The 26,208-nt window shown below is 38.1% G+C and overlaps 1 long non-coding RNA gene across 1 annotated transcript in view; it reads right to left on the bottom strand.

The window, feature by feature from the left end:
- Positions 1-15,416, bottom strand: part of LOC307065905 — a 30,595-nt gene extending 15,179 nt beyond the window's left edge. The window contains exons 1-2 of the long non-coding RNA XR_013811352.1: positions 15,258-15,416; positions 8,475-8,682 (exon numbers count right to left, since the gene is read on the bottom strand). This is a non-coding gene — a long non-coding RNA (uncharacterized lncRNA). The remainder of the gene's footprint in view (positions 1-8,474; positions 8,683-15,257) is intronic.
- Positions 15,417-26,208: the final 10,792 nt, after the last annotated feature.

Raw genomic sequence — 26,208 nt, forward strand, 5'->3', positions numbered from 1 at the left:
CCAACAAAATTGTTATCATACTAAAGCTCACCTGTGTACTAACAGTGCAGTTTTTATAGGCAGGTGTTTCTGGTACTAAAGTTTTCACGTTAATTGAGGCTCTATTTTTGATTTCAGTTTAAAGGTGTTGCTAGTGATTGAATCTACTCAGTAGTGCACTTTTATGAATAAGACTCTGAATATTAAAATTCTTCCATGTACTCTCTAAATTCATTGAGATTCAGTCAAATAGAAAGATATCATATACCAAGAAGATTCCTTTGTATATGATGTACAATGGAGTAACAGATTAATTTTCCTTTTTGGACAACTTAATGATATTGATTAACATTAAAAAACTTCAACAGTTACATATTAAAAAAAAAGATTGGGGTACAAGGCAGACAATTAGTAGTATTACCTTTAACGGCTTTTGTTAGAGGAAGTGAATGTTAACAACTCTTTATAAATTAAAGTTGCCCTCTCCCAGGAACTTCAATACTGTATCAGAAAAAAATAAAATAAAATTGTCAACTATTGCTTTTAAGAAAGGGAACAATTGCCATTTTCTATAACATTACTTCTGAAATCAACACCCTTATTCAACAACCTTGATATCATTTCTGATAATGAGTCAGTGAAAAGAGTGATTAGACAAATGGTACAATTCAGAAAGAAAATAAGATGCAGAAAGAAATTCAGAAAGAAAATAAGATGCCAACTGAGTTTTCCCAGGTCATCCAATCAACTCCTTGCAGAGTTAAAAATAGAAGCTAAGACTAATTCCCACAGCTACTGCCAGATCAGAGCCTGACAACTTTGCATTGTGGTAGCTTCAACCTCTCCTGCTACTGGGATTACCTGCATTGAGGCAATTTCCTATGAGGTTCAGTCATTTCAAGGTTTGCTTTAAAATGGAGAGGGGTAGGAAAAGGTTCATAATTTTAGGGAAAATCTCATAAAGTGTAAATGTGGTAATGAGATCTCATTGTAAACTGCTCACGAGAATTTGAAAGCTAAAAACTGGAAATATTTACTAACCCTTACTATGTCTCAAACACTGCAATAAGTTCCCTTTTATGTTATCTTCTTTAATCTTCGCAACAACCCTGTGATTTTCCTGTTTTAAATATCCAGAAACAATTCACAGTGGTTAAGTAACTTACCCTAAGTCATAGAGATAGAAAACAATAGAGGTAGGATTCAAACTAGGTGAGGTTCAAAGTTCAAATTCACTTCCTGAAAAACATGATTAGAACATAAATGGTAGCCAAAACTCCCCAAAATAAAATAAAGATTAAAAGAAAGAGAGAAAGGAGGGGAGGAGGGCCTAGTGATCTGCATACCTTAAAAATAATGTTTAGAACTTTTTGATTCATCTTAAAAATGACCAAAAGCTAGCTGCCTGAGAGCTCTAAGAATAAAATTATTAACAAACTAAACAAAAAACATTGATTTTTATACTCACTTTGAGATCAACCCAATTGCTTTCCTTTCATAACACTGTACTTTCATTTTATTTCATTTTCTATTGTATTTATTAAGGGATATTTTAAAGACAAGTATTTTGCCTAACAGGTTAATGATTTTTTTTTTCTTCTAAACAATAACCAAGATGCCAATCCTCGTCCCCTTATTCAATAGACTAATTTGTGTCAGATCATTTTAGTGTCATATTTAATTTTTGTGGTGAAATAGTGATCTCACAAACCCTGTGAAGATGTTACACATCCACTATAACATGCATGCAGGTGGAAAAAATTTTCAACTGATGTAGATTTTGCTTTCTCTATGATTGTATTCTTCACAATCAATGAGATAGAAAAAGACATAGAGATAAGAGAATTGTTGACTAATATTTTCTTATTAAAATCTGTATCTTGGACTTCCCTGGTGACGCAGTGGTTAAGAATCTACCTGCCAATGCAGGAGACACGGGTTCGAACCCTGGTCTGGGAAGATCCCACATGACGCAAAGCAACTAAGCCCATGCGCCACAACTACTGACCCTGTGCTCTAGAGCCCGCAAGCCACAACTACTGAGCCCGTGCGTCGCAACTACTGAAGCTGGTGTGCCCTAGAGCCCGTGCTCTGCGACAAGAGTAGCCACTGCAATGTGAAGCCCGCGTGCCACAACGAAGAGTAGCACCCACTCCCCGCAACTAGACAAAGCCCATGAAGAGCAACGAAGAACCAACACCACCAGAAATAAATAAATAAATAAATTACTTAAAAAAAAAATAAAATCTGTATGTTGCATTTTCAATTTTCTAAAAGTTCAAATCCATTGTGGTTGAAAAAAGAAGAGTAATGTCATATGTTTTTTTGTCCTGGGAAAATGGACTGTGCTTGGTTGAGTGTGTTTATTTATTTATTTTTTTATTGCCAAAATTTATTTTTTATTATTTTTATATCTACTAGTACTTATTTGAATTCTACTCACTGTTTTTTTTTTTTTTATCTTTGCTGGAATACAATTGCTTTACAATGGTGTGTCAGTTTCTGCTTTATAACAAAATGAATCAGTTATACATATGTTCCCATATCTCTTCCCTCTTGCATCTCCCTCCTTCCCACCCTCGTTTTCCCACCCCTCTAGGTGGTCACAAAGCACTGAGCTGATCTCCCTGTGCTATGCGGCTGCTTCCCACTAGCTATCTACTTTAAGTTTGGTAGTGTATATATGTCCATGCCACTCTCTCACTTTGTCACAGCTTACCCTTCTCCCTCTCCATATCCTCAAGGCCATTCTCTAGTAGGTCTGTGTCTTTTTTCCCGTCTTACCCCTAAGTTCTTCATGACATTTTTTTTTCTTAGATTCCATATATATGTGTTAGCATACGGTATTTGTCTTTCTCTTTCTGACTTACTGGTTGAGTGTCTTGAACTGCTCAAACTTTAAGGTCCATCACCTCTAAATTGCACCTTACCAAAACCTCAGACAAGAAACAGGAGAAAGGGTAGTGCCATCCATAATTCATTCCCACCACACCTACAAAAATAATCACAAGTAACTTGTGTAGAATACCAATTCTTTTGTATTAAGAAGGCAGTTTTCAAAATTAACTGGTATTGGTTCATTTGGTTGTTTAATAAATATCTTGAAAACGCTTATAATAAAGCCAAATACCAAATTGACCATTTAAGTTGCAGAAATTTTTACGTTCTTGATATTTTACTATTTTTCCCCCTTTTTTTTATTAGTTTCTGATTTATAACAAAGTGAATCAGTCATACATATACATCTGTTCCCACATCCCTTCATTCATGCATCTCCCTCCCTCCCACCCTCCCCAATATTTTACTATTTTAAAGTCACAGTTTACATTTGAGTGCTTACCATAATATATAATACCAGTGAGCTCCCTAGAAATCTAAACATTTATAAAATACACCAAATGCTACTGTCTCATGCCTTGCTTTGCAATCCTGGATTGCTTTCTCCTATGGAGATGATGCAAGAAATATAATCTAGATATCTCTTCTACAGGATCACCAGCCATGTCGCAACTAACTTTTATCAGTGGAGACTCTCAGTACATACATATTTATTTATTATAAAACTCTTCGTTACTGATCATTAGGTAATTCTGGTAAATGTGGGCACGTCATAATAGTTAAGAATGTCAGCCCCATTTCATTTCAGCTTGATCCACTGCAGGAAAGCACAAATTAGATGAAAGCAATTTCCCCAAGAACAACTCACTTCCTTGAGATGAGACATAAACTTGGGTGAACAATGATTTGTCACAATTTATTTTTGAGGGTAGTGGTTTAAAAAAAGTGCTAATGTAATCTTTTCAGAATGAATCCTTTTAAAAATGCATTAATTCTCCAGTGAATATAGCTTATAATTAAAAAGCTAAACATATAATTTTACATTTCTAAATTTTTACATATGACCATATATAACAAATATTGAAATCTTAAAATCTTCATTATATTTAAAATTTGATGGCCTTTAAATCTGAATTTGGATTTGGTGAGTCTGACGGATTATTCTTAGTGACTCTATTGGGTACCACCAATTCAGATTCAACATTATTTCTGCAAGTCTCAGAAGCATTAAGTTTTGTGAATGGATAGAGGGTATTAGCATCCTGGTTGTTTTTCACTACATTGAGATTACCAGAGAACCTGAGTGTGAAAGATCATGGAGAGGAGTGTAAGAAATGGCACTAAAGGTATCACTGACTTCTCTATATATACTCAGATTCTGCAGTATACAACAGAAGGAACAAAGCAGGTTGTGTTGCTGCTACTGTTGCAATGACCAAGCATCCTCAGTCTCATAGCAATTGCAGTCCATTGTTTAAGATGTCAGTTTGTTGGTGCTTATTCAGGCAAAAGTCAGAATGCTTATTTGTTTTATGTCTGTTTTTTAATGAGGGTTTGATTAGACAGCAATCAAGACAAAAGTAAATAGGAGAAATGTTTATTAATAGGTCCCTCCATCCCTATCAACCAAAGAAAAGGCATACCTTAAAATATTGTTGTGAAATGTCGAGGGTGTGTCTGTCTGTGTTCTTGCAACCCTTCACCTTTAAGTAGCTTTTCAAAAATATGTTATAAACATGTTGCTTCATCCTTGCCCTTTTAGCCTGTTAATGTCTAATTTAAGTAAAGCAGGATGCAATCCCCAGCAAGTTATCTGTTTCTCCTTTCTTGGACCATGTAAATCAAAACAGTCTTCTTCTAAGGAGGGTAGTGAAAAGTTTTGCCAATTGTGTTCATACTTCAGCTATTCCAACATTCTTTAGTTTAGCTTAAATGAGACATTCTCATCTTTGGGCTTTAATTATTCTGTTTAAAAATAAATTTTAAAAGATACTCTAAAGAGAAACTAAGAAAAAAAAACAACAAGATAAAAGATTTACCATAATGCAGGTACATAAATATGAACTAAAAATAGTTTTAGATTAAAAATTAATCTCTTTTTATTTTAAAGATTAATCTAATTAAAATTTCAGATTAGGCTGGATAGAAATGATCCATTGCTGAAGCTTAAAAAAAAACTAGCTATAAATGTTACTAGTTTTCTACACTGTTGTTACAAGACTTGACTGACATCCGTGATGTACTCTGTAATATTTTTGAAATGATGAAATGTGTGATCCAGAGACTTGAAATATTTCAATACTTGTGTATAGGAATTTTCTTCCATGAACTAGAAATGAAAAAAGTGAGAATGTTTCCTTGCTCAAATCACATTAAGTGCATTCCCTTATATTACTTGCATTCATTTTTAAGATAGTCATAAATGGTTACATAAAATACAGGAATATTATCTGTTGAAGAAGTTGATGGTTTTTATAGTCAATGTATGTATTCAAATGATAAATGTTTCTGCATAATCTCTGACCTAACAATACCATTCCATGCCACTCCAAGAATTCTTCCATCAAAAGTAAAAGCTCCAGCACATAAAGACATGAACCTCTATGTCCATTACCACATTTCTTGAAATCATAAAACTGTTTGGAACTTAATAAATGTTTATCAATGGGTTTTGACTGAATGAAATTATGGCTCACTCATAGTACACATTACTGGGCATCTACTAAAGGTAATATGGTAGTGATATATGCTAGATATCATTAATATAATAGAAACACAATGTACTAAAAGTGTTTTGCAACTAAAAATCACTATACATTGTATGGCTTTAAAAAGGAATGAAATGCTGCTACATGCTGTAACATGGATACACTTTGAAAACACTATGTTAAGTGAAAGAAGCCAGACACAAAAGTACAACTATTGTATGATTCCACTTATATGAGGTAGTTAGAATAGGCAAATTATAAACCCAGAAAACAGAATAGAGTTAACCAGAGGCTAAGGGGAGGGGAGAAATAAGGGGTTATTGTTTAGTGAGTACAGTTTCTGTTGGGGATAATAAGAAAGGTCTTAAAATGGATAATGGTAATGGTTGCTCAACATTGTGAATGTACTTAATACCAATAAATGATACACTTAAAAATGGTTAAAATGGTAAATTTTACATTATGGGACATTTTACCAAAATAAAAAATAAAAATATACTATAAAATAAAGTAAAAATTTACCTCATACTAGGCATACTAGGAAGTTTGCATAAAATTGCACTTATTTTGGGAGCTTATATGGTTATTATCATATTTGGGGACATGTAAAGAAAGCAACAGCTTAAGTAGTCCTCTTGAGTTCTTTCTCTCCATCTTTCCAACCCAGTTTCTTCCAGATTAATGGTTTTGTCACGCCTCTCTTTGAATACTAGCATCAGTAGGAATGCTAGCTAGTACTGGTTTCCTTAAGTATCAGCGAAAATTTTTAATGTATTTTTATGCTGGTAATTGTTTTAGAACCTGGGAGGGATGTCATTGTTTTCTTAACTTGGCAAAAGCAAATATATTACTGTAGACAGCATTACTAGAAAGAAATAGTAACTTTGAAGTAGACATATGTCCATCCTAAGAAAACTGAATATATTTCAAAGCAGACCACACCACTCAACTGCTGGCAATGTTCTTCCACATACTTGGCAGTATACTACTCTAAGTCTGAGAACTGTTTCTTTTTTGTAAAAATGATTTCGATTGGAAAACCCTGAATAAATCCTTTGGAATGTGTAACGTTTGGAGCTCCTTCTGGGATTCCTTTTCCATGAATCAAGGTTCTTTGATTCACTATCCTCCTTGGCACTTGCTTCCTAGTCATCTCAGCAGCCTTTGTGCCAGTGCTAAGGAAGAGCTCCCATTTTAGGTCCTAAAGCAGGGAGAACAATAAAAGGAGAACCTCATTTCAAGTACCAGAAATGTCTGGGCTATAAAGGACACACATATTGTCAAAGTAAGCCCAGAGTGGGGTGACATCACCAAGGTCATTCCTGGCTCCGCGTCCCCGCCCCCCCCCCCCCAGGAGGAACAACTAACAATTATTTGGAAACAGGACACTATTTGAGAGAATCCTAGAACATGGAGGTGAGGCTGAAGCACCCCCGTGCACCACAGAGACCAAGACAGACTGCATTAGAAGGGTGAGAGAAGGAGCTACACGTTGACCACACTGCCCCTCCCCCAGGCCAGTGGAGCACCATGGGTGAGGTCTCCCCTGAACCTCTGGTTCCTCCAGTAGGAGAAGAGAACTGGGGGACAGCAAGTACCACCACTAGCATTGGGGTTGCTTTGTGGGAGCCACTGCTCTAATCTGCTCCACTGGGATCGCAGGGGAATCTGCATGGTTTGACCACTAAAAGTTGGACTGTGATGAAGGGGGAAGGGGCATGCAACAGCCAGCACATGGATTGTGACAGATGGAATTCATACCTGCAGTGCCCAAGTAGTGATCACAACTGGCATCTTTGCTTATCTACAGAGCCAGGTTGGCGGGGCACTACAACCAGGGAACTCAGGGTACAGATCCACCTGATACGCATCTGGCCATTGAACCTGGTTTGCCCATACCCAGGGAAAGAGCAGAGTCACAGCCCACCCACTGTGGACAGTGTCTTCTGGCCATCTGACCAAAAGGGCTGGCAATAAATCCTGGAAGCTATTTGGCCCAGTCGTGCTCCAGCCAAGAGGCAGGCAGCCAGAGCTCATCACTGGCTCTGGTACAAAGCAGAGCCAGTATCAGGTGTGGAGGGATCCGGTACCATGCACAGGCAGGGAGATTAACTCATATCCAAGGCTGAGAGGAGCTCCCAGCTCCTCCTAACTGGGGAGCCTGTTTGAGAAATTAAGAGTAGCCTGGAGTGGCCCCTCCTCATCCCAGCCAGGCAAAGGAACTGGGACTAGCCCCATCCCATCTGCTGTGGAGAGTGTCTTCCTGGCCCATCTGACTAGAAGGATTGGTGACAACTCCTAGAAACTGTGTGGCCCAGCAGTGCTCAAGCCTAGAGAAGGGTAGGCAGAGCTGATAGTCTGCAAAGCCAAGCCAGTGGCCTTGGTCAGCCACAGAACGTGGAGTGTGGATCAGCTTGAGTTAAGACAACAAAGAGCTTTACTGGCTTTAGAGCTGCTTCTCCTGCTGCACCCAGGCAGGAAATCTAATTCATAGCCCTACTCATCACTGAATACAGCCTTCAGCATGTCCAACTGGGGAGCCTAACCAGAGAACATGGGAAGCTGTACAGCCCATTAAACAGCCCTAGATACAGTGGCACTTGAACAGACAGCACAGCCTGTGGCCTCCACCATCTGCAGGGCAAAACCAGTGCCCTCACCTGACCAGGGAATTAAGTGCACACTCTGGCCTGATTTGGGTTCCCAAACAATGAACTATACAGGCTCTGGGTCCTGTCCAGAGCTAGGTCCTATACAAGCTCTGATTCTCTGCCAGGAAACTAATTCATAGCCCCATCTACTACTACTACTGAATATAATACCCAGTAAAGTCTGGAGGAAGAGCCCAATTACTCAGATATGCAGATACCAATGTAAGGAATCAAGGATCACAAAAATTAGGCAAATATGACACCACCAAAGGAAACTAATAAAACTCCAATAACTGACCTTAAAAACATAAAGATCTGGGCTTCCCTGGTGGCGCAGTGGTTGAGAGTCTGCCTGCCGATGCAGGGGATGAGGGTTCGTGCCCCGGTCCGGGAGGATCCCACATGCCACAGAGCGGGCTGGGCCCGTGAGCCATGGCCGCTGAGCCTGCACGTCCGGAGCCTGTGCTCCGCAACAGGAGAGGCCACAACAGTGAGAGGCCCACACACTGCAAAAAAAAAAAAAAAAAAAAAAGAATATCTATGAACTGTCAAAGAATTCAGAATAATCCTCCTAAGGAAGTTTAGTGAACTACAAGAAAGCACAGACAGCTAAGTGAAATTAGGAAAACAATGCATGAACAAGACAAGAAGTTTGACAAGGAAATAGCAACATCAAAAAAACAGGAGCACTAGATTTTAAAAATACAATAACTGAACTGAAGAATTCAATAGAAAGTTTCAAAGGTAGATTCGACCATGCAGAAGAAAGAATCAGCTGGAGGATAGGACTGGAGGATAGGACTTTAGAAATTACCCGGTGGAAGGAACAAAAAGGAAAAGAATAAAAAGAGTGAAGAAGGCCTATGGAAATTATGGGACACAATAAAGTAAACAATGTTCATGTTATGGGAATTCCAGAAGAAGAAAAGAGAGAGAGAAAGGGAAAAAAAGTATATTTAAAGCAATAATGGATGAAATCTCCCCAAACCTAGGATGAGAAATGGACATCCAGATCCATGAAGCCCAAACAAGCCCAAATAGGTTGAACTCAAATAGGGCTACTCTGAGACACACTGCAATTAAATCATCAAAAGTCAAAAACAAAGAAAGAATTTTAAGACCAGCAAGAGAAAAGAGAGAAGTTACATACAAGGGAACCCTGGGATAATTGGATATTCACATGTAAAAGAATGAAATTGGACCAATATCTTATACCACTCACAAAACTAACTTGAATTGGATTAAAGACTCAAATATAAGACCTGAAACTATGCAACTGCCAGAAGAAAACATAGGAATAAAGCTCATTACATGGGTTTGGTAATGACTTTTTGGATATGACACTGAAAACACAAACGACAAAATAAAAAATAAACAAATGGAACTACATCAAACTAAAAAGCTTCTGCACAGCAAACAAAAACAAAAACAAAAACAAATCAACAAAGTGATTGAAAAGACAACATATAGAATGGGAAAAAAATATTTGTAAACCATATATCTGATAAGGGTTAATATCCAAAATAAATTAAAAATTCATACAAATCAATAGCAAAAAAAAATTACCCAATTAAAACATGAGCAAAGGAACTGAACAGACATTCCTCCAAAGAAGACACACGAAAAGCCAACAGGTACATGAAAAGATGCTCAATACCACTAGTCATTAGGGAAATGCACATTAAAACCACACTGAGATATTACCTCACACCTGTTAGAACAGTCATCCTCAAAAAGTCAAGAGATAACAAATGCTCGTGAGGATGTGGAGAAAAGGGAACCCTTGTGCTGTTGGTGGGATTGTACATTGGTAAAGCCAGTATGGAAAACAGTAGGGAGGATCCTCAAAAATTAAGACTAGAACTACATATATCTAGCAACTCCACTTCTGGGAATATATCCAAAGAAAATGAAAACACTAACTCAAAAAGATATCTGCACCCCCATGTTCATAGCAGCATTATTTATAATAGGCAAGACATGGAAACAACATAAGTGCCCACTGATGGACAAATGGGTAAAGAGGTTGTTTCATATATTTATAGATATATACATATTATATGTATATACACACACACACACACACACTGAAATATTATTCATCTATAAGAAAACAAAGAAATGCTACCATTTGAGACAACAGAAATGGACCTTGAAGGCTTTATGCTAAGTTAAATAAGTCAGAGAAAGAAAGGCAAACACTATATGATCTCACTTATAAGTGGAACCTAAAAAAAAAGAAAACAATCATAGAAAAAGAGATCAGACCTGTGGTTACAGGAGACAGAGGGTCAGGGGAGGGGAAATTGGAGGAAGATGGCCAAAGGTACAAGCTTCCAATTGTAAGATAAATACATACTATGGACATAATGTACAACATGATGACTATAGCTAACACTGACGTGTGATATATAGAAAAATCGCTAAGAATAAATTCTAAGCATTCTCTTCACAGAAAAGTATTATTTGATCTCATTTATATAAATGTGTGTGTTTGTGTGAGAGAGAAGGACAGAATACAAAAATGCAAAAAGAAAAGTTGTAAAGTACGAAGCTGCTTAGGTTTATATCTCAATCTATAACAGATAACAATTTGTTTAATTTTAATAGGTACAAAAATAAATATTAAGCATAGAACAAGCAAAAAGAAAAACTGAGCCCAGCGTAGATGTCCTTAAAGCATTTGCAAAGGAGGGCTTTATTAGGTCGCAAACACCTGCAATTACAGGCACATTTCTATGTGTGTGTGTTGTGTATGTACTTGGGGAGTGGATGCATAGCTTTTATTGAATTATTAAAGGAGATGTTAAGACCCAAAAGTTTAAAAAGCACTGGAAAGCCTGATCACAAAACCATTTTAAACTACTCTGATTATGTTTTTATAGTTTTCCTTCACTCGTTAACACTTCAAAGAACAGCACATTAATGTGGAAAGAATCTCTGCCATTTAGGTAAGATCTCTGAGTCTCAGTGTAAAATTAGCATATAGTAGAAGGATGAAATTATACACCATAGATGAAAGTACCTAGCAGAGCGCTTTAAGACTAGTACTTATTTATGCAAGACATCTTCCCCTGCTTACTTGTTTTCAGTAGAATGAAAGCATACTGAAAGCTGGTACAATGTCTTCTTTAAAGTTTTCTTTTGTAATGCTTACTATGCTTTTTGATACGGATGAGCCAATATCCACTTAAGGGCATGTAAGCTCACAATAACTTTTGTTGAATATAACTGTTTGAATGTACTTTCACTATATTATTATATAGGGATTTTAAACTAAAATTTACTTGCACACATTATTTAGAGCCTAACTTGGATATTAGAGTAGGTGGATATACACCCCTGGAAAATAATAGCTAATTTCTTCACTAAAATCAAATTGCTGAACATCTACTTTGCCCTAGCTAGGCACTGTATCACGAGTTGCAGGTAGTAAAAAGTTGTTAGTCAAAGACTTTGCTCTCTAGGGTTATTTTAGAACAGCAAATCATGTTCAAACTAAAGGATAGACCAAAATAGAAAGTGCCATAGGAATTTAGACAAGGGAGAAACACATCTGAAATGAGAAGGAAGGTGGGTACGGGGAAAGGTTCATGGAAGAGGCAGTGTATGCTGTGAGCAAGGTTTCAACGTGTAGCAGGGTGAGTGAAAGGAACAAATGAAGACATATAGTCGTGATATCATGAGGCACAAACTAGAAATAAACAGCACTTGTTCTAGGCTGGTCATGAGGTAATTTAAGGGGATTAGTGAGAAACTAGATAAAGAGATATCTCTTTATATATTACTTATTAATAATACTTTTGAACACAAGTATTTAATTTAGAAAAAAGAACAATATAGGGATAGGAGATTAGGAGGTACAAACTATTATTATAAAATGAGCTATAAGGATATATTGCATAGCACAGAAAATATAGCCAATATTTTATAATAACTATAAATGGAGTATAACCTTTAAAAATTGTGAGTCACTATATTTTACACCTGTAACTTATATAATATTACACATCAACTATACTTCAATTAAAAATGCTATTTTAGTGAACAAAACACTAAGCAGTAAAATTTTAAAAAAAGAACTTAGAAGAGAACTCAAAAATAAAGACGTAAAGAACAGGTTGAAACAGCACAGAAATCTGGCAATTAAGAGGCCATTGATAACTTTCAAAATAGCACTTTTTCTACCCATTCTCAGTGGAGGCAAAGCCTTATTAATCCTACTATTTCTTTTTCTGTTTTTCAAAATCTCAGGATAAGTCTATTTCAATTGTAGCTAATGGCAGTAATGCAGCACCAGAAAATGCCTTTTGTAAGGAGAGGTAACTTTGAATCCTAAATCGGTACTCAAGTCTTAAATTACTGATAACACTGACCACCCACCAGACTAAATTTTTTTTTACGTGATTGGGAAGCAACAGATTGATTTCAATTCTATCTTGTCAAATCTACAAAAAAGTTCCTACAGTTCATTTAGCAACTAATAGGTACATCCTTCTATTTGGTATTACTCCTCCTTAACACCGGGCAATTAATTTTTCCTTTCTCTGGGAAACGTTTTTAACAAAGGAAATAGAGTCATAAATCAGTTTCGGTTAGGAAATCATACAACTATTTCTACCTAGGGCTTTGAATTTAGAAACTTTCCTCAGAAATTGTTTAAATATAACGAAGTCCAAATTCAGAAATACCTTAAATTTAATTATCTTAGTTGCACTAAAATAACAAATTCTATTTTCTATGTTGTTTCCTTTCTTCCCCAGAAGGTTTCTCCAACCCTAATCCATAACTTAGTGCATTCATCTCACCTATAAAATCACTGGCAGGTATGATGCCGGCTTTGGCCGCTCCAGTCCCCTAATCCTGACCCATTTCTTGCCAAAGAATTCAGTTTCTTCAGAAACCAAGTAACAGACATTTCAATTTCTAACCATCATTAGCATATTTTCATGTACTAATAGTCAACATAAAAACACCTTTTAAAATTACAGAAATTTTTACTGTACTTAAGATCAATTGCACTAACCTGTATTTCATAAACCTTGGGCTACTTTCTTAAAAATGAATTATTATTTTAATATGTCTTTCACTTATTATTCAGAATAATTATTCATATAATTAAATATTTTACAATTAGGTAAGAAAGGTGGAAAATAGTTTTGCTATTCTTGTTCTTTGTTCTCTCTTCTACTTGGTGTGCCTGAGTCAAAATTTTAGAATATTGAAAATTTAATTTTTCAAACCCAAACCACATTTAAAGATAATAATAACAACCAGCCAAAACAATTTCGGTCCAGAGTTTTGCATGGTCCAGGGAACAGTTCTTTGAGTGGGCCATTTGGAATGGGATTTGCCCACCCCCTTCCACTCCTTCTGCCTCATATACTGAAGATAGAAAGACAAAGAAACCAACTCAAATCTTTCCAAAGTGTATTTATAAATAGAGAATTTGTAATCAGAAAAACAATAACGATATATAATAGAAGTAACATGATTTTTCAGAACCAGTATCTTGTTCTAAAGCAATATTTAAAAAAGAAGGTAAGAAGGTTAGCTATAAACCCTGGCCCTCTTTTTCATTGATCTCCTATTTTAATTTGTTAAAATAAAATCCATGGCCTTTTGAGTCAAACTGTCTCTTTAATTTCAGATTTAAAGATAACAAATCTCTTTTTAAATGGAATATTGGCACACAGACACCACACAGTCTGGCTTATTGCAACTGTTCTCTGTTAGTGAAGTGGCACATTTGCAATCCCCACCATAGCAATCTTCACCATTTCACAGAATATCGTTCAGTTGTACATCCCCAGGTGGGCAACAAGAATGGGCACTTGAGCTCAGCAGCAAAGCGTTTGTGGGGAAATCCTAGGTCAGAACCCCTAAAAGGGGAGACTAACTTGAGGATGCCCAAATAACCTGAGGTTTACCTTGGCCACCTCCCCTGGCTTTCTGACTGCCTGTGGGAAAAGCCTCTCTGGAAACTCTTTTGAGGTTATTGGGGGAATCCTAGGACAAACACACTGCTTGCTTTTGCAGGAGGACTTGCCCCATACCCTACCCAGCTAGGTGTCTCACAACCTAGCTGGACTAAAAAACCTTCAAGAAAAACGGGATAGACTGACATTTGCATTTCTACTTCCACCTATTCTTATGCACATGGAGCAAAATATGTAGGTACTGCCCTCTTTCTCACACCCCAACAGATTCTGCTGTCCTCGAAACCCATCTGGTAGCTGCAGTGACTACAATGAAGGGAGTTATCGGAAACCATGTTGGTACTGGGCTTAAAGGATTTTTCATGCCATGCATTTTGAGGAAGGACACAGATAATAGTCCAAACGTGGTATAAGGCAATGCCCTTTCTGGGTCCTTGAAAAATCAGTCACGGAACAGAGGTGGTGGACAGGAGCTGACAAGAGCTGGCTTGTTAATGGGCACAGCATACCCGGGGTGTGGGGGGGAAATCAATGAAATGAATGACAAGAGAAGATGGTAAATGAAGGGAGAAGTGGGGACAAGTGCTGCTCAACCCAAGCTGAACTCCAGGAGGTAAGTTTCTCCTCTAATTTGAGATTCTTTCTAAAGGTTCAGTATTGAAGTGCGTGTTTGACGTTGAAATGTGCAGACCCATTATGATAACTGGAAAGGGAGAAGACTGAGGAAGGCAAAAGGAAAGGGAAGATTTCCGATTACTTCTCTAGGCTGCTGACAAGAACCTGCTGCTCGCAAACCAGAAATTAACCAAGCGAAGGTTGAAGGTAGCAACGTAAAAGTGCAACTCAAATTATTTTACATTCTGAATCCTCTTCAATATCTAAGCGAGTGTGGCACAGCAATGGTTCATTATCTTAAGATTACAGAGGCTGGCCGCCTTCTTTGTTTGCCCAGTAACACCGCTCCTCCAATAACCTCAAGCACTTGGCTGATTAACATTTCAATTTCAGTTGTTGCTCCTTTTCCCATTGCAGAAGGCGGCAGGGATATTCCCCTTCTTCCCTCTGTATTACAAACCCCATTACTAACCAAGCAGAAAGCACCGCGCAGTGTGGCCGAGGCTAATAATAGCCGGGCTGCTTACCTTCTCCGGAGGGATCGAATCAGCGCATGTCCCCGGGGCCGGCTGCCCCGGGGCCGCAGTGCCGCCGCGTCGGGTCTGTGCTCGTTCAGCTCGGCCGGCCCCCACCCGACCTGCCAGCTGCAGCAGCTGCTCCCGCCGCCGAGCTCCGGCCGCAGGAAGTCATCCCCCGCGCCGGGCCGGATCGCCACATTCCGCGCCAGCCGCGGGGGGAGAGGGGCCTCTCCGGGCTGCGGGGACCGGCTCCTGGAAACTGCGCTCAACGATCGCTACCCTTCCCGGTTGTAGGGTTATTTTCTAGGAATGCTTTTATAGAAGAAGCGTCGCCGGCTGGTGGACCGAGAGAGAAGAGCCAGAGTGACTTTCCCTGCAGAGCGCCTTTCCTCTGAGCGCTCCCCTGTCACTCCCGCGGCATGGACAGCTCCATTCCGCTGTGTGGGTTTTCCACCCTCTTCATCTTCCTTATCTGTATTGTTCATTTCGCTGAATTTGAGAGTGGGATTAGCACTTAAGATATCCTTCAAACACTCCGAAAATATTTTAAATTGGCGACTAGTTTTTCTAAGCCCCTTGTAGCAAGCTCCACTCCCCCCCCCCCACACACACACAGTTACTCGCACGTACACACCCAGCCAATCCACTCACAATTATGAAAGCTGGGACCTCTCGCCCTCTTGCCTACGTAATGGAACAGGAAACTCCCAAAGGAGTGGGGAAGTAGGACCGGCTAGCGAAAGCACTCGAGGAAAGAGAGAGGGGTTGCCCCAAGATTTTGTTGCTGTTTAGTGGTGTCCTTAGTGGACAGATGTTCCCCCTCTACCCCCTGGCCTCGCCCCAAGCGGAATGGCTGGTCTGGTGACAGCTGTAACATTTGGAAACAAAGAAGCTGAAGCCACATTAACAGGTGGCTGCATCTCTTTCTTTCCCGAAGGATTTATCAGAATTGGCTTTAAGAATAATATTAGCATATACGTATATAATAAGCCCTTTCCTTCTCTCTTTAAATTGGCACCGGCTATTAACAGGTTTCTCTCTGTCTCTCATCTTCCTCCCTCCCTCCCTCTCCTAAGCTGACCAGATCATCAGTTTCCGGACTTAAGGGGGAAAAAAGGCCAAGGATGTGCTCTCTTTACAACTGAACCAGGGTTTATTTTCCCAGTTGAGCCATTCCCAAGTAGAGAGGCTCTTTGACACTAGGGTTCTCTGTGAGTGAACTTCTCACATTCAGCTTGCTTTTGGAATTGCCCATCACTAGATCCAGGCCAGTTTTATCCTTGGATTTGTCCAACAAACTAAACAGTATAATTGCACAAGGCCAAGGCAGTACTTTTAATCTAGGAAGAGTTCCCAAGTCTCTGTTTAGCAGTTCCAAAATTAGCAGGTAGTGTAGCAAACAGTTTCAACAAGGCTCAGTAAGAATTCTTGACCCTAGAATGCGGGCTTTTTAAAAGCTGGAACAACCTAATTCATCTCTCTGAGTTTCACTTTCATAAAATTAGACCTCACCAAAGAGCAGGGGATTCTTAATATGTATCAAAGTGTATGTGGAATCTGGATGGGAATATTACATCTTTAATTTCACTAACCTCTAACTGCAATTTACTATTTAGCATGTCCTTTAAATCGAAATGCAGACAACAAACCACAATAACATTAGGAGTACCTGTGACTATATCCCCAGCAGATATCACAGACAATTTCCTAAGGCAGTTTTTATAGATATCTCAAAGTATCACTACTCTGATGTTACAATCAAATCATCATTACCTTTTTTGTTTTATCTAATAGACTATATCTATTTTAGAATGGTTTTAGATATACAGAAAAATTAAGGGGATAATACAGAGTTCTTATATATCTCATTCCCAATTTCCTCTATTATTGACACCGTACACTAGTGTGGTACCTTTTTTACAATTAATGAGCCAATATTAATAAAATAATATTAACCAGAGTCTGTACTTTATTCAGATTTCCTTGGCTTTTGCCTAGTGTCCTTAATTCCATTTCAGGCTTCCATCCAGGACACCACATTACATTTAGTTATCAAACCCCCTTAGGCTCTTCTGGGCTGTGGTAGTTTCTCAGGCTTTTCTTGTTTTTGATAACCTTGACAGGTTTTTTTTAAATTTATTTATTTAATTTATTTATTTTTGGCTGTGTTGGGTGTTCGTTGCTGCGCGCGGGCTTTCTCTAGTTGCGGAGAGCGGGGGTTACTCTTCGTTGCAGTGCGCCAGCCTCTCATTGCAGTGGCCTCTCTCGTTTTGGAGCACAGGCTGTAGGCGCGTGGGCCTCCGTAGTTGCAGCACATGGGCTCAGTAGTTGTGGCTCACGGGCTTAGTTGCTCCCTGGCATGTGGGATCTTCCCAGGCCAGGGCTCGAACCCGTGTCCCCTGCATTGGCAGGCGGACTCTCAACCACTGCGCCACCAGGGAAGCCCCAATGTTGACAGTTTTGAGGAGCAGTGATCAAGTGTTTTGTAGCATACCTCACTAATGTAAACTGTCCAATGCTTTTCTCATGGTAAGACTGGGATTATGGTTTATTGGGAGGACAACCAGATAAAGTGCCTTTTTAATAACATCTTATCAAGGGTACATTCTATCAACGTGATTTGACTGTTGATGTTGACCTTGATAACCTGGCTGAGGTCGTGTCTCAGATTTCTCCACTGTAAAGTTACTCCTCCACCCCTTCCACACTACACTTTTTGGAAGGAAGTCACTGTGTGAAGTACAAACCCAAAGAGTGGAGAGTTATGATCCACCTCCTTGAGGACAGAGTATGTACATAAAGTATTTGGAATTCTTCCACACAGAGTTGTCTATTTTCCCCTAAATATTAATTTATTCAATTATTGATATTTATTTATATCAGTATAGACTCATGGATATCTATTTTATCCTTTGGGTTATAATCCAATACTACTTTATTTTGTTGTTTGAATTGTTCCAGCTTTGGCCATTGGGAGCTTTTGCTTTTGGCACCTGTGCTCCTTTGACATACTCCCTTTGGGGTGTGTGAGTTTGTGTGTGTCTGTGTATCTGTGTCTATATGTGTTTAGCATGCATGTTTGTGTGTGTGTTTAACACTTCCTGACTTTCTGGTACCACAAGGTGCTCCGGGCTCATTTTGTGTATTTCCTGCCCCAGTCCTAGAATCAGTCATTTCTCTGAGGAGCCCTGATTCCTTGTATTGGAGAGTAGTAATAGAAACCAAGATCTGGGCTCTAGATGTGCTGTTGCTAATGGGGTATTATTTGATTAGGCTCTCTTAACTGAGAGAACAAAGAAATATATATGTATACTAACCCATGTATATACACATATCAGTAAATATTTCTATATATAACTATCTATATCTATATTGAGCTGAGTGTATACTGATGTCTGCAACTATAATCCATTAATGCTGAGATCAGTTTAGCTTTCTCCTCTTGTGTATCTGTAAATTCATACTTCAATATTGAGAAATGTGGCTACCACCATCCACCATCTATTTATTTAATTGTTCAATTTCAGTACACATGTATCAGAATTGTTAACCCATCACCCCAACATTACTATTTTTTTTTTTTTTTGCATTACGTGGGCTTCTCACTGCTGTGGCCTCTCCTGTTGCGGAGCACAGGCTCTGGACGCACAGGCCCAGCAGCCATGGCTCACGGGCCTAGCCGCTCCGCGGCATGTGGGATCTTCCCAGACCGGGGCACGAACCCGTATCCCCTGCATCGGCAGGCGGTCTCTCAACCACTGCGCCACCAGGGAAGCCCGACATTACTATTTTTAAGTATAGTAGTTAATAGAGTCTCTGTTATACCTTGTTATTTAATGAGTTTAAATACTCATTCGTTTCTATATCACAAATTTGGTTTTTAAAATATTCTAATGACTGCATTTAAAACATAGTAACTAGTTTCTTTTGAGATTCTATGTATTATATTTTATGAATTTAAAAGTGTTATTTTAAGACTATTTAAATGGGCTACTCCATATTGTCAAAGGATCCACAGTAAAAAGAAGGTTAGGATCTCAACCTCACAAAGATTATTGTCAGTTTATAATGAGATGATGTGAAATTGTCTGGTGCAAATGTTGGGAGCTCATGCTTGATAAGTGTTAGCTTTGTCCACTTGGGCAGGCTTCTTTCTCCTCTAAAGTTCTAAATACCTTGGAAGAAAGAACATGCTAAACCTTATGGTTAATAATTTATAATGTAGTGGAAGGATTTGCTAGGTATCAGTGTTGGAGGTAAAGGTCCATATAAGGTTGACGGAGGATGAGAAGAAGACAAGGATGATCCTGAAGGTCAGGGGATTTGTAGTTGAACAGACTGGGGATTGGATCCTGCCATTCACAGCCTGACTTTGTCTCATTTTTGAAATAAGGAGAACAATGGCTATTACATAGGCTTGTCCTTAAGAGTGAAAGTAGATGTTTAATCTTTTCTTTCAATTTGTTTGAGACAGTGGGGATTAAGTGTGGCAATTTGGGACAGTTACATAACATATTGGATTGTTCTTCCTTGTATAGTTTTCACTCTGTGAAGCCAGACTCACTGGAGGTATAGATAGTTTCTCATGATAATTCAGGCTCCTTCATCCATGAAAGTACTCTTGCCAGGTGCTTTTTACTCAAAGAAGACAATCAGTGTTGATGGTGCTTGGGAAAAAACAAAAATTAAAGATATTAAATGGCAGGAATTAACTGCTTCAGATGCTATACCATGGCGAGAGACATAGGGGAAAGAGAAAGAAAAAAAATGAAATGAGAAATGTCTTATGTCAACATGTACGGTTTGAATCTATCTGCTTGGAACTTGAATACACCAGTATGCCAGATAATTTAATTTAATGAATAGTGGCTAGGGTGAGGTGAAATAGATCAGTTTTTTAATCTATGACTTTTCATTGAACAACCCTCTTTTAAAAAACAATCTTCGGATCATGACTTTGAGATCTGCAGTAATTCCTTTCTGATATTCTGGAATTAGAGATCAAATGGCCTCATGATATCATGGGTCTCCGCAAAGGACAATATGAAAACCTGAGCCGGAGGCCCTGGGTGCCTGAAGCTGTCAGCATTAGAACCACTCCTTTAGGTTAAGGAGTCCTTCCAGAAAGGGCTCATTTAAATGCAAATATACTATCAAGAGGGGTAACCATGCATCCAGTATCTGATTAGCAGCCATTAACAATTTAGCAGAGATTAGCTTCTCAGATTTATTATGGAGAGGAGTTGTCAGGGTGATTTGGCCCAGGCATCTGTCATCCACTGACTGCCAGGTCTCCTGCCCTCTTCTCTACATAGGGGTCTGCCTAAAGCTGGGAACTTAGTTTACTAGGAAAGAATTGGGCACTCACTGCATGACAATCAATATTGTTTTACATAATTTTGACTTATGAGAAAGGGTAGGATGAGAATTTCTATAATAATAATACCTTTGTGTGTGTGTGTGTGTGTGTGTGTGTGTGGTAGCTGCTCAGCTTAGGTTGATTAATCATACTCTACAGAAATCTTAAAATTTTATGATAAACATCTACCCTTTCAATGAGGCCAGAAATTATATCATGTAAAATATGCACAAATGTAGTCTAGGGATGGCAAAGCTATAGTAATAGAAATAGAATTGCGTTCAAGTAATTATAGCTGGACTAAAAATTTCCTGCATTAATATGAAAGCACGGATACAAGAGTACAAGAAAATGATCATTCATATGAAGATTGATATTTCACATTGAATATCTGTAACAGAAATAGGAAAATGGAAGAAGGGAAATGACTACAAACAGAACAGTAACTGTTTCTTTAGATATCGCTAAGAATTCACCTTGTTTTTACTGGCAAGGAGTTCACATATAATACCAGATCTATATAATACAGGTAGTATTCTATAATTGGAAGCCTAGATTTAATTGCAAAATGTATGTGTACTTAAGTGAGATGCTTGGTAAATGGCATATGATACATTCAATAGTGTGGTGTAAGTAATTCTCAAATAAACCCTTTTTAAAATAAATCATCATGTAGAAGTCATGAAATAAAACAATGTACTTAGGCATTGCTCTTTAAATTTTTTAACCTTAAGTTTTTAAAGAATCTAAGAAAACCAAAAAATCCCTTCTGGAGAAAGGTATACTTTGAATAAAACTTCTGCATTGTAATGAATACATTATTAAATAGTATTTATAAAGAATTATGTCTCTATAATTATTCATTTTTTTATAAAAATGAATATTCAACTTTTGAAATCAAATTTAAGCTAATAAGAAGAGGAAATTGAAATTTGATTAAAAAGTAAGTTTCAATGAACTGTGTTTGGTCATCAGGCAAGTTGATGTTCATCCATTCAGCAGATATTGATGGAGTGTCTAATATGTGCTGCTGTTCTAGGCACTAGAGCACTAGGCTCTAGGAGTGAACAAATAAATCTCTTCTTTATGGATCTTATGTTCCAGTGGAAGGAGACCACCATAAATACATAAATATAGCATGTTAGTTAGTGGAAGGACCATGAAGGAGCAGCGTAATGATGCAAGGTTTAGGGCAAGTATATAGGGTGGTCAGGGAACATCTGAGCAGAGATTTGAAAGAAGTATGGGAGCAAACCGTATGAATACACTGAGAAAGAGGCTTGGTGTATGCAGGTGGGTGGACTTATACTTTATGTGTTCCAGAGACTAGGAGGTTTGTCGGTTTGTAGTGAAATGATCAAAGGGGAAGTTGTTAGAAGATAAGGTTAGAAAGCTAGGTTAGCGAAAAATCACTTAGGGTCTTTTAGGCGATGGTCAAGAGAGAACTTTAGAGGATTAAGAATTTGTTTTTGGGGCTTCCCTGCTGGCGTAGTGGTTGAGAGTCCGCCTGCCGATGCAGGGGACACGGGTTCATGCCCCGGTCCGGGAAGATCCCACATGCTGCGGAGCAGCTGAGCCCGTGAGCCATGGCCGCTGAGCCTGCACGTCCGGAGCCTGTGCTCCACAACGGGAGAGGCCACAACAATGAGAGGCCCGCATACCGCCAAAAAAAAAAAAAAAGAATTTGTTTTTGGACATACTAAATTTGTGATGGCATGTGTGGACATGTGAAGTAGACAACTGGATATACTAGTCTGAATTTCAGCAGCAAGAGATTATCATGGCTGTAGATGAAAATCGGTAAATCATCATGGTATTTAAAGTCTTTAGATTTAAAGATGAAATCACTTTATAAGTAGGTGTAGGCAGAGAATACATGACGTTGAAGGACTGAGCCAGGAGACACTCCATCATCTAGAGGATTCGGCAAAGGATATAAGAAGTGAGCAGGGAGATAAGAGGAATTGTCTCATGAGCCAAGTGGTAGGTGTTAGAAGGAAGAGGGAGTTATTATTAATCCTACTGGTAGATTAAGATGAGAACTGATCATTTAATATAGGACTTGGCAACATATAATAGATATCACTAATTACCTTAAGAAGAATAGTTTCTATGTAGTGGAGAGGACAAAAATAGGTAAGTGGGAGATAAGGAAATGAAACATTAAGTAGAGCTATATGTTTCGAGTAGTTTTGTTCTAAAGAGGAGCAGAGCAATGGGGCAATGATTCGAATTGGATATGGGAAGAAAGAAAGAATTTTTCCCTTTAAGATGGGAGGTATTAGATCTTTGCATGCTAATGAAAGCATCTGGTAGAGAGCAAATAATGGAAGATACAGGGAAGAGGAGACACAGTAGAAGAGAAATCTCTGATTCGGCCAGAAGGGAGGTATCCAGTGCAGAGTAGAGGGTTCGGCCTTAGAACAGAGGACAAACCTTCCTTCTGCCAAAGGAAGAAGGAAGGCAGAACATGTGGTTTCAGATAGATCCAGGTAGGATGGTAGACTTGGTGTTTGGAGTCCACGGATATTCGATTTTGATCCCTCCTGTATTCTCAGTGAATTAGGAAGCAGCTCAGAATTTAGAGGAAGACATGTTATAGACGTAAAGAAAGGGGAGTTGTGAAATTGTTCTCTAGGACAGAAGAAAAGAGAATTGATTAAGCAATCAGTTTTCTAGTAAGTACTAAGAGTTCACATGGGGTAAAATGATTATGAATTTAAATGAGCAAATTAGAAAGGTTGCTCGTTTTTTTCTCCAGCCATGTTTAGTTGTTTGGCCCAGATGCTGAATTGGCATAAGTTCTATTTCACTAGGGCTGGCATTTTGCACTGCCAATATGACTGAGAGTGAGGGCCAAGGGACCTCACAGTGTCTCTGCAAAAGAGTGATTCTAATGACAGACCATGGGCTCTAATCAGGGTAAGCAGAGAACTGAGGAATTACGCCTTGAGCGCTACACTTGATTTTAACTGCATGTTGGAACACAAAACTGAAAATCTTGACTGATAATGGTATGGTAAGAGCAAACACAGCTAGAACCTCCACATTTCACTCTGTTACACAGGAATTCTCCATGTTTCTTTCAGCTGAATTCCTGTCCCTAATTTCTTGATCCTTAATTCAGTGACATTATCTGAGGTGAGGTATGCATTTTTGATAAAGTCTTTCAGAAATGCATTTTACAAGACTACTTTTAATTTTAAAGTTGTTAGACTAGAAATAAGTTTAACAGAGCTTGCAATGTTTTCAAGTGCTTTTCTTTTCTCTAAAGAGACATTTGTTTGACTATTACAGCGAGCTACATCCTTCAGGTGTTCTTCTTCTGGCATTGAAAATAGGAGTAAAATGTAAAAATTAAACAAACATATTATCTTCAAACAGATATGTATCACTGTTTTCTTTCTAATATGGGCCAAATCTTGCTATTGACACCATGTCCATTTTTTCCCAGTGTAACTAGTTTATTACTAGTTTTCCCTTCATTGTGTGTATGAGACATGTTTGCCCCCTCATGGATGGATCTGGAACTGTCACCATGAATTTTTTCTTGTTTTTATTAGGGAAAAATAGACTGAAAGTATAGATATTGTGGTCAATGGGAATTGTTTTTGAAGGAAATGTTGAGGCTGACCAAAAGAGGTTGAAATCACTAGATGTTTAACCTTCTTCAATTAGTTTCAGAACTTGGGATTATGTTAAGAACCACACTTTAAGTGAATCTGGAAGAAGATGATAGACAAAAAGTTTAAATTTTGACATCCTTTTAAACTATGAGAACACAGAATTGTGAAGAAAGCTAGTCTCACTCTTATTTAAATATTAAAATGCTTAATGTTTGAAACTTAACTCAAAAGGATGAGATGGCTTTTCTTAAATTAGTTTAAGATTATATAAATATAAATGAAGGAAAACCTGCCATTGATTAATCTTCACTTGCTACATATAGAATTATACAAGTTATGAGAAAGTCCATTCTTAGGACTGTGTGAACAACAATGAATCTGACTTTCCCTTAAGTGTTTTCCCTAACATTCTAGAAAAATTAACTTTAATGTGCTGAATTAGACATTTATGACTTATTTGCTTGTCACTGTTTTCGTTTCTAGGAATAAGACCCAGTTTCTTTCCTCAAGAAGTTGAGGAAGTTGATATAGAGACAAAAATTGCAATAAAGCGTAATCAATTCCACTGCAGAAGTTTGCACTTGATATAAATTAATATAAGTGCAAGCAATGTATTTTAAGTTCATTCTAGAGGAGTAGTTCAGAATAGCTTCATAGAGGAGAAGACCTGAGCTATCTTGGGAGATGCTTAAACAGATGAGGAGTGGAGCCGGAGTTGGGAAGGCAAAGGCAGTGTAGCCTTAGAATGCAAATGTTCACAGACATGATCTTGTGGCTTATTCACCATTCTTACCGACCGAATAAGGACACCTGCTGGTAGCTTCATCATCATCATCATCATCACCATCCACATCATCATCACCATCATGTTAATAAAGAATGGATATTTTTGCCAGGTAGTCAAACAAGCTCTTTACGTGTAGCACCTAGATGTTTTCTACGATCCGCCTTATGAGTTCAATCATTGTAATTATTCTCATTTTTCACATACAAAAATGAAGACTTAGAGAGATTAAGTAATTTGTTCAAATCTTGGTGTGTGCCCTTTCAACTCCATGCTCTGTACCTCTGTGCTTAACAGGCTAGGATGATTTGCCCATATTAAGGGCTCAAATATTGGTTGATAAGTATAATAATCTCATAAAAGGTAAAATGAAGTAATCTGCTTTGATGTTTATGATGCAGTTTGGTGAATGCACTTAAGTGCCAATAGATGAATAATAAAAGTTAGAAACACACAAAAAATAGAGAAGAAAAATTCATATATGTATGCCTGTTGGGAACAAAAAATCCTGTTGAATGTCTAACTTCTTAGTAAATATCAGGATATCACATACACATCATTAGGCAGCATCAATGGAGTATCCTCTGTACCCTGCAAGAGGGCACTGTTATAGATGCACAGAAAGAAAATTCATATTTCCTGCACATTATAAATAAGGACATACTATGATCACTCTTTAAGAATGAAGTAATTTGAATTTTTAAATTTTCCTTATCAATTGGTGTATATGAATCATGTTAGGTGAAGAATTATTGGTTGATTGGACATTTTATGTTTTAATTCTTTACAGAAAACAGTAAACAAAGCCTTTTAGGCTTAAAATATCACACTCAGCAAATGAGCTATTATACTGAAGAAAGTGATGAATTCAGTAAAGTGTCTGGAATCTAAAATAAGAAGTAATTGAAGGAACTGGGAACAGATGACATGAAGCAAGACCAGGAGAGAAGTAGGTGGTCACTCTAAACTATTTTAGGAGTTGTCCTATGAAAAAGGGTTTAGACTGTCCCACACTGAAGATTTTAGACCAAGTAGACAGGTTTAGGTTGATAAAAGGATGAATATTTTGACAAGTAGAACCTTTCAACTATAAAATGCACCGACTGCATTTTAAACTCAAGAACTCCCTGTTACTGAAGTGCTTTAACAGAGGTTGAAGTTAAGCAGTTGGAAAAGTAAGAGCCTTTACAG

The sequence above is a fragment of the Hyperoodon ampullatus genome (assembly GCF_949752795.1).
Source record: "Hyperoodon ampullatus genome assembly, chromosome: 18".
Lineage (NCBI taxonomy): Eukaryota > Metazoa > Chordata > Mammalia > Artiodactyla > Ziphiidae > Hyperoodon > Hyperoodon ampullatus.